Source organism: Mandrillus leucophaeus, unplaced genomic scaffold, assembly GCF_000951045.1.
Source record: "Mandrillus leucophaeus isolate KB7577 unplaced genomic scaffold, Mleu.le_1.0 Scaffold473, whole genome shotgun sequence".
NCBI classification, from domain to species: domain Eukaryota; kingdom Metazoa; phylum Chordata; class Mammalia; order Primates; family Cercopithecidae; genus Mandrillus; species Mandrillus leucophaeus.
This window is the reverse complement of record NW_012105065.1, coordinates 374,157-384,377: the sequence shown is the minus strand read 5'-3', so window position 1 is coordinate 384,377 and position 10,221 is coordinate 374,157. Positions and strand designations below refer to the sequence as shown.

At 38.6% G+C, this 10,221-nt stretch overlaps 1 long non-coding RNA gene across 1 annotated transcript in view; it reads right to left on the bottom strand.

Annotated features, from left to right (window-relative positions):
* Positions 1–421: 421 nt before the first annotated feature.
* LOC105550247 overlaps positions 422–10,221 on the bottom strand; it is a 14,733-nt gene continuing 4,933 nt past the window's right edge. Inside the window, exons 2-3 of the long non-coding RNA XR_001007674.1 lie at positions 3,692–3,784; positions 422–624 (exon numbers count right to left, since the gene is read on the bottom strand). This is a non-coding gene — a long non-coding RNA (uncharacterized LOC105550247). The remainder of the gene's footprint in view (positions 625–3,691; positions 3,785–10,221) is intronic.

Below are 10,221 nucleotides of genomic sequence, written 5' to 3'. Positions count from 1 at the left end.
GTACAGTGGTGCCATCATAGCTCACTGCAGCCTCAAACTTGTGGGCTCAAGTGATCCTCCTGCTTCAGCCTCGGAAAGCACTGAGATTACAGGTGTGATCCACTGCACCCAGCCTTGTCTGGGCAATGAATTAAGGAAAATATATTAGTTTGGAGCTTCACAAGGCAGAAAACTCTTCTAATTAGTGGTTTGAATGAAACAGAAATTCATTTCTCTCCCTCATTTAAAAGAAGGAGAGAGCCAGGGGTCGGGATGGTGTTATAGCTGTCAAGCACTCAGGGTCCATATTGCTCTGTTATCTTCACATGTGGCTGTAGATCTTCAGATCATATTCACGTTGCAGCAGCAGGAAGCAAGAAGGGACAGGGAAGGGTACACCCCTTCCTTGTAAGAATATAGCCCAGAAATCACTTCCACTTACCTCTATTACCAAAAGAGTCAAAAGGCCACACCTGGTTCTTAGGAAAGCTGGGAAATGTAATCTTTGCTCCAGGTGGCTCTGTGCCCCACCAAAAACTTAGGATCATGGATCTCGGTGCACAACTAGCAGTCCTTCTGCCACGGTGCACCAATTAGCCCGAAGGGAAGGACTTAGTCCTAGCATATTCCCCTTTCCCTCTCCTGCTGGACATGAACAAGAAGACAAGAAATCCTAGTTGCAACTCTTTAAGTGAGAGAAAAACAAACACCCAATTTTTTTAGACTTCTTATAACCATAAAAAGACTCAGGCTTCGAAGGAAATTGATACTGTGGGCAGCAGAGCCAACACAAGAACCCAGGCACCTGATAATATGGTTTAGCCACTGAAACCACCAACTGCAAAACCTGCTCTAGCTCTCCATGAGCTGCCAAGAGCAGAAACTTCTTTATTGTGCAGGCCACTTTGGTTCAGAGTTTCTTTTCCTTGTAGCTGAAAGCATCTTAATGAAATTCCTATAGGTGCCCTACACACTCAACCTCTGTTATAATTTATCTTAGTAACTTCTTCTTTTCCTTTATAGCCTTTATTATAATTTTGAATCATTTGTTACTTGCTTGAAGTTTATCTCCTCTGCTAGGCTGTGAGCCATGCCCTTTGGGTCTAGATTTGTTTTGTACTTTGTTGTATACCTAGTGAATGAAACAAAATGGCTAGCATGATGCTTGGCACACAGTAGGTGTGTAAGTAAATGGTAGCTATCATAAAAATGATGTTTGACTAATAAGCCTTTCTCATTCGAAGAGATCACCTCTCCTTAAAGGTAGCATTAAAGCCACATGAAGTAATGAAGGACAGTTTGGGGAGTCATTTTCTCCTTTATTCTGCAGGATTTTGTCATATACTACTCATTATTTCAACTACATCAAGATCTATTTTATAGTTTTGGTGTGACCTCAAATTTGACCTCAAAGTTGAATACTGGACTACTTAGAGCTATAGCTTGGTAAAGGAAGGACTGCAGAGCTGAGTGCCCAGGTGACAGTCACAGCTGCAGCACAGGTGGTTGTGCTGTTGCTTTCCCTCAGATACCACAGGAGTGGTGACTACATAAATGTGACTAGGGTCGTTCTCAGTCTCTTCTGTCACATTACAATACTGAAGTGATGTCTTCCCAAACACTGGAGGTCTTGCCTTCTCATCTGCAGATGGCAATCCCATTCACGTCTAGCTTTTAAGCACACAGTTTTCTTCCTGAGGGCATGTTTCTTGATAAGTTTTCCTTTTTATACCCTCTTCCCAAAGCTCCAAAATCTGTCATTTTTTAAAACTTCAGGTAATAGGAAATAATTTAAATAATATGTTTATATCTACAGGTAATCTCTAAAGTCATTACATTCCATGTTGAGGTGTACTTCTGATGTCTTTTCTGTCTCATATACTGTTTGTTTATATATCTAGGACATTAAGTTTTAATTACAGTCATATGTCACAAATGTTTCAGTCAAGGACAGACTGCATACATGTAATATATAAGATTACATATATAATACTGTATTCTTACTGTACCTTTTCTATGTTTAGATATGTAGATACACAGATACTTACCATTGTGTTAGTGTTGCCTACAATATTGAGTACAGTCACATGCTGTACAGGTTTGCAACCTAGGAGCAATAGGCCATACCACATAGGCTAGGTATGTTAGGCTATGCATCTAGGTTTCTGCAAGAACCCTCTATCATGTTTACACAATGATGGAATTGCCTGATGATGCAGTTGTCATAACATATCTTTGTTGTTAACCAATGCATGACTGTATTATTTATCTCAGTTCTCCATTGTATCTCAATGTGATTAATTACTACATAAGGTGCTTGAGAAAAAAAGTATAACTATGGCATTGATCACTGGTAAAATATATGTCTTTACTTTCAAAAACTTTGTTTAGACTTTTTTCTTACTTTTAGCAATGGCGATACTAATTAGGTATCATTTATTGAGTTCCTACACTATTCCAGGTATTATGACAGATAGTTTATATAATGCAAGCAGAAAAAGAATGTATTTAATGAGTGGGCCAAGGGTTATACTACAAGCTGCTCTATGTTATACAGAATGAATCGTTGGAATGGTTCAATAATAGGAAATTATCTGAATTTAAAACATTTTAAATTATCATTTGCATTTAGATGTTACTCACTGAATTACAGAGTAACTAAACATTTACACACACACAGATCAAAAATACATTTTTAAAATTTGATAAAGTTCACAGAATAATTGGGAGGGTTAAAAGCAACTCATCTTTTTATTAGTATGAGTATTTTTTAGATGTATAAATATCCCTATTTTTAAAATTTTTGAGATTTAATTCACTCACCTCACCTAATCATGGATACTTTGTCTTAAAATGGAAATAAAAATAGGCATTTAATCTCTGCCCTCCCACTCCGATATCGTCTCCCCCTGGTCCTCTGTTTCCCAGCTTCTGATGGTTACGATCCATGACTTCCTGACGTCTCCCTCTAACTAAAGCTTCAATTTTCTAGCTGTTTAGTCTATCCTGACTATAACAAGGCAGATATCAACAGCATGAATGCCCTCATGCCCTAGAGTTCAGCCTAATTAATTAACAATCCTTCACTGCAATCCGGGAGCCCAGCTATGACAGTTTTGCTCCTCTAGTCTCCTTAGTGAGTAGCCACGTGTGCTCATAAAGTGCAACTTTTCTTTCTCATTGCTGTTATCACCACCTTATATTGAACTGAGAGTCTGCCATGGTCTCTACTTCTAAATTCAGCCAGGTTATTCAACTTACTGCCCTGGGAGTCTTGCCCCGAATATGTACTAATACCTATACCCTGCATGGACACACATTAGGCTTCACTTGCCTAATGCCTGGATATTGTCTCTATTGTTAAGTTTCTCAACACTGGGTTCTTCTCTTGTGATCAGAAAATTCAGCCCAATCAGAGCATATAATACATCAAGGTTATGTGCCTAGAAAATGCAACCTTGCAGAAAAGATTTACTAATAATGATTTCTGTAAGACTGAATGGAAACGGTCGAGATGTATTTCCAGATCTTCATCATCTATGTGTTTTATTCTAACAACTCTCTCCCTAGACCTTTAAATAACTTTTATATTATGTAACATACAAAAAAAATGATTCTTGCCTTAAAAATATTGATTCTAGGCTTGGTAGAAGGACTGCAAGTAAACTCTAAGGTGTTAAACAGAGAAGTGCAAGTGTCATGTATGTACTGCTCTGTATTCACACTGATATCCAATGGCTCAATGAACACTGAAAATGGAGAAATGTAACCGGTGGGTCAACTAAAGGTTATTTCTCCTTTATCCCTGTTTGAGAAAATAAGGAAGAAATGGTTGATTTACTGTTTTTGTTCTGAGGATAATCATGTCAAGAATCATTTGGAATCACCTCCAGGAAAACTGTCGCAAAACTGACCATCTTCTAAATATGGCAACTTACGGTGAAGCATGTCTCACACAAATGAATGACATAAATGCAGAAAGATATCTGCAGGTTTCACGCATAACTTACCTCAGATGCTGATTACTGCCAAAATTACAACTGCCCTGCACCACTCTTGGGTGCTGAATCTTGCCTGTCTAAATGATAAAATCAGTGTGCACAAGATCATTTTCTTGGCATCTAGGACCAGATTGCATGCCAGGCAATGAGTTCTTTTCTTCCCTACCCACTCACCGAAGCAGAATTTTTGCTTCAAATGTTTCAGTTTTAGTAGTATATCTATATCACTTGAATGGTACTTTCTACTTTCTTCCAATAAAAGGGTTCCCGGAGTGTAATACGGAAAAAAAAAGAAAGAAAGAAAAAAGAAAAAACCATATTCTCCAGCACCCAGAAGCTAAAACAAATGAATTCTTTTAAAACATTTTTTTTTCCAGAATAGACTTTTCAAAGGAAACCATGAAAAATTCAGACATTTCCTTATTTTTTTTTTTAAGTTACCAAATGGAATAATAGAGTTGCATATGAATTTTTAACTCTATAGGTATTCTCAGTAATAAAAACATGTGCACGGCTCATCTAACCTTCTCTTTCATATACTGATTTTAAATTCTTTTCAGCTTTATATCCATAAATAAGGAGCATGAAAGTAGCAACAGGTCCACAGAAAGAACAGACCTTCAATAATGGATTTTGCCTGATTTATTCCCTTTATATGGAGGTCAGAAATGCTGATGAAGATACTGAGTGCCTCAATGGTTAACAAGAGGTGAAAGCATTTCCCCACACAATTCTGGGCATATGTGTGTAAAGAGAACGCTGAAAATCAAGACTGAGCAGCTATTAAATAACTCAAGGTCAAGAACCTAGGGAAATGGGTCCATGTGAGTTAACATGACAGGCAGAGCCTGAGATGGTAACTGGGAACTAGAGGGCAGAGACAAGGATTCTGAGTGTCAGGCAGAATAAAACTGAGGTACAGCAGGTCAAAATATGTGAGCAGTATAGCATCCAAAACAAAAGACTGAGATGCTTAACAGGACTTAGGATAAAAAAATAATAATAATAATAAGTTAAAAAAATAATAAAACCGTTACAGAAAAGAATGGGGCTAAGTTTCCCTAGACTCTGCAGAAATCCTTAAGACATTCTGAATATGCAAATGTATGAAATGGGAGATAGCCCTTGTGTTTAGGGTTCTCAAGACCAACCCACCAGAAGGGCTCACAGGATTAAATATATATAATCATATTCACAGTTAGGCGTATTACAGTTAAAGGATATACAACAAAATCAGCAAAGGGAAAAGGAGCATGAGGAGCAGTTTGGAAGAAACCAGGCACACACTTCCAAGAGTCCTAATGGAGTCACACAGGATGTGCTCAGTTCCTCCAGTAACAGATTTGTGTGAAGTTATCAACCAGGAGAGCTCATTAACCAGTGTTCAAGGTTTTCACTGAGGGGCGGCAACGTAAGCACCCTCTGCCTAACACACACCAAAATTCCAGCCTCCCAGAAGGAAGGTAGGTGTTTAACACAAACCACATTGTTTCTACAAACAGTTTAGGACATTCTTATCATTTAGGGAAATTTTTATATCAGTGTAGGAAACTATCAGCCAAGTTCTCCAACACCAGCCAAGGGCCAACCTTGCAAGCAGGTCTTTTTAAAGAATAGAAGTCTCAGGTGTGTTACATCAACTCTTTCCTACATAGTTCCCACCACAATTTTCCCTCTTTGTTTTCTTTTCAGATATAGCTGCTTTTGTTTGCACATGGGAATCCAGAAACTTTCCTATCATCAAAAAAAACTCAAGTAAAATAATTAACTCACCACATAGGACCTTAATTTCTGGATCTTATTTATTCTAGAGCTCTAGTTGTCTCAATATATCATTAATGGGGATTAGCCGCACTTCGAGTAGCAAGTATTTCCCTAAAGCCAGTGTTTATATTGGTAGTGATTTCACAGGTCCATTAACCTCAGCTGGGACTAGTTTCTTTAGAATGAAAATGCAGTGATACAAACTAGAACCTGGGTTCTCTGGTGACCAGATGTTCACGATAGCATATTACAGATATAATTTCAGCAGTGGGTTTGTGGGTGAATCAGAAAAGGCCAAGAAGACAGAAAAATTTACTAGCTTTGTTAACTGCGAGAATGCTACATACAGGCTTCACAAGGAGCCAAGCAAACTCTCTCACTTTCCTAAAAAGTATAGTTGTCCAGATAATATAAGCAGAGAAGCTGAATATCAACTGCTAAAACTATTCAAAGAATCCCAGTAACTTTTGGATGTCCTTGATTGTCTAGAGAATATGGAAGGGCTTCTTGTCCATTTTCCTTGGGAGGGTGAGGTATAGATTCTCAGAAACCAATGATCTCTGGTATCCTATCTGGTTCTGCTCTTAAGGAAACTCAATAAATGATTCTGACACGTGCGCGTGGGCCAGGCAGCTATGACTACATGAGCTAACTGCTCAAGCAAGTTCAGGGTCAAGTGCCTACAGGTGGGCTAGAAACATAGTTCAACAGCTAGGTTCAAATAGCAAGTCTGAGAAAGGAGGGCCTGAGATGGGAATGAAGAACTAGAGTGAAAAGCCAAGATGCAAAAGAGTGACAGTGATGGGAGAACAAAACTAAGGAAGAGAAGCTGCTTGGAGAAATACTATACTTAGAGGTCTGTGGCAGACAATGGGCTTTTTATAAGTTCTCCATGGTCTACTGAGTGAATAAAATAGTTCTGTTTGAATGAATCTGAGCTGAGTAGGCAAACTTAATATTAAAAAAAGGAAAATAAATGAAGGAAATATACTGTAATAAAAATTAAAATATATTCTTAAATTTTCTTATGTGCCATAGGAATCATTCTTTAAAAAGCTTTCAACAGAAATAAAATGACCTGAAAGCAACGATTTTAAACTACTGCAACAGGCCTGAGATATCGATCCTTAGAAAGACCTGTAAGCAAGGTTGGCCCTTGGCTGGTGTCTGGGAACGTGACTGGTAAACAGTTACCCACACGTTCCTAAGTGATAAGACTGGTTTACTGTGACTAACTGTCCACAATGTGGTTTATGCCAAACACCTTCACACAACGTCCCAGCTTTCCTTCTGGGAGTCTGGAATTTGAGTACATGCTAGGGAAAAACTCGTTTTCCTTAGGAACTTTTTTTTTTTATCTTTTTTTTTTTTTTTTTTTTTTGAGACGGAGTCTCGCTCTGTCGCCCAGGCTGGAGTGCAGTGGCCAGATCTCAGCTCACTGCAAGCTCCGCCTCCCGGGTTCACGCCATTCTCCTGCCTCAGCCTCCCGAGTAGCTGGGACTACAGGCGTCCGCCACCTCGCCCGGCTAGTTTTTTGTATTTTTTAGTAGAGACGGGGTTTCACCGTGTTAGCCAGGATGGTCTCAATCTCCTGACCTCGTGATCCACCCGTCTCGGCCTCCCAAAGTGCTGGGATTACAGGCTTGAGCCACCGCGCCTGGCCTTTTTTTCATCTTTAAAGAGAGTCACAAACTGGAATTTTGTGACTCTCTTTAAAGATGAAAAAAAAAAAGTTAGCACTCCTGGAATTATCACATTGGAATAGTCTACTTACCAGTCTCGAGTGATTATAAATCCTTTGATTAACCAAGCAAGTATCTTCAAAACAACAACCACAACAAAAACCTACTGCAATAACTTCTGGCCTGGTCTACAAACTGGCAGTCTCATCCCTCTCAAAGAAATTACTTATTTACTGAGAGCCTACATGGTTATGACACTCAACTGATCTGAAATCCTCAAAAGTTCGTTAGTGTCTCTTGAATTATGATCAAACTTATTAGCCTGGCACTCAGGCCTTTTACAATTTGTCCTTGGCCTACATATTCAATTTAGCTTTACACTTTACCATTTTACCCATTTACACTTTAACTGTTTGTTGCCTGTGTGTGACATGTATGCTTTCCATGAGAATTCTTTCAAAAATATCACGATCTATGATTTCAAGGTATCTCAATTCAATAAGAATTGTTTTGCCCATCTACTGTGTGCACGGCTCAGTGTCCTGGGCACTGAAAGGGATAGAAAAATGAACAAGACTAGATCCCCACTCTCCATGCTGGACAATATAATTCACAGTCGCTTTCTGAAAATCACGAGTCCTTGATGTGCTAGATCTATAACATGCTCCACTGCAGGAACTTCCCTGGGGAGCTTGGTGCTTCGTGGACTCTTTGGATATTCCCAGTAACACCATATGTACTTAGAACGCTTTTATTGGCTGGGTGCGGTGGCTTATGCCTGTAATCCCAACATTTTGGGAGGCCTTGGCGGGCGGATCACCTGAGGTCAGGAGTTCAAGACCAGCCTGGCCAACAAGTTGAAACTCTATCTCCACAAAAAATACAAAAAAATAGCTGGGCGTGGTGGCAGGCGCCTGTAATCCCAGCTACTTGGGAGGCTGAGGCAGGAGAATCGCTTGAACCTGGGAGGCGGAGGTTGCAGGAAGCCGAGATCGTGCCATTGCACTCCAGCCCGGGCAACAAGAGTGAAATTCTGTCTCAAAAAAAAAAGAAGGCTTTTATTATATCTTTTAAGTTTATCTCCTTTTTAAACCGCATTATCTGTCCATGTGCACACAGCTTTATTTAAAGATTTCCTCATCAAGTGATTTGTTGTTCTTACCTCTTCCTAGCTTGATGTTACAGTGAGAGAAGAGAGACAGACCCTATCATATTGTTTTATACTGAGAAAAGGAAAGAGAAGTGAAACTAAAGGCAGGTAGCCTGGCGCCTAGGGACCAGACCCAAAACCAAGGAACCAGACTGAAACCAGGCCTGGGCCTGCCTGACCTAAGCCTGGTAGTTAAAGATCGACCCCTGACCGCATTGTAAAACTTCCGGTCTGTTCTCACTGACCACCGGTGCATGCAGCCCCTGTCACATACCCCCTGCTTGCTCGATCGATCACTACCCTCTCACGTGGACCCCCTTAGAGTTGTGAGCCCTTAAAAGGGACAGGAATTGCTCACTTGGAGAGCTTGGCTCTTGAGACAGGAGTCTTGCCGACGCTCCCGGCCAAATAAACTCCTTCCTTCTTTAACTGGGTGTCTGAGGAGTTTTCGTCAGCGGCTCATTCTGCTACAACAGAAGAATAATTATTTGCAAATATGAAGATCAAAACTTTATATTTATTCTAGGTTTCTTTCTATCCTTCGGAAATACGGTTAGGCATGTCTTCCCCAACTGGTCACTATTTACTCAAGTGCTGACAAAGCATGCCAATTGCTCCCCCGACTACTGCCATTAGGTTCTGAGTTGAAATCATTAAAGAGTACAAGACATTTAGTTTAAAAATGCTATGTATTAATTTAAGGTCTGTAATACTATTTAAGATAAACAACAGCCTCAGTTTCCTTCAGTACACCCTCAGTGTTTGACTAGTAGTATTTGCATCAAAAAGCATTAAAAATAAAACAACACGTTATAATGTTGAAGACTACCATTCATAATGAAAATGTACCTATTATTAATACTTGCTTACCAAATAATATATCAACAATTTTTGTAAAGGAGAAACTATAGGAGATGTGAGAATAAACAGACAAAACACATTAATATTGGAGATTTTTAACAGATCTCTCAGAATCCAAGAAAATGAAGATAACTAATATTACTACAGATGTGAAAGACATAAATAACCTAATCAATAAGGCAGATCTCATAGATATCTATCAAATTCTATATACTATTAAGAGGAAATACCTTCTTTCAAGTTGCATGTTGAATTTTTACAAAAGTGACATTTTAGGCCACAAAGAAGATCTCAATAATCCAAAGAATAGAAATATACAAACAGCATTCTCTGACTACATAATTTAAAATCAGACATTAATTTAAAGCAATCAAAAGTAAAAAGGGCACTTTCTCTTGGAAATTCATAGTCAGAAATTTTAGGATACAGCTAAAGCAGTTACCATAACAATAAACATGAAAAATATAACAACTAAATATCCAATTTCCAAAGCTAATAAACAAAAAAAGTGGAATGAAAAAAGCTGATAATGTTAAAAACAAAAATTAATGAGTTAGAAAACAGAACAGTAGGGTTAATTAGTAAATGCAGAAGTTAAAAACCAACAAAGAAAAATACTAATTAAAACAATACATGAAAAAGGTAGAAAGCACAAGTATACATAGAATTAACAATAAAAATAGAAGAATAGACTCCCTTCGGAATTTCTACCAAATTTTTAAAGACCAGATCCAAATGCTACTTAAAATATCCCAGTGCATAGAAAACTAAGGAAAACTTTTTT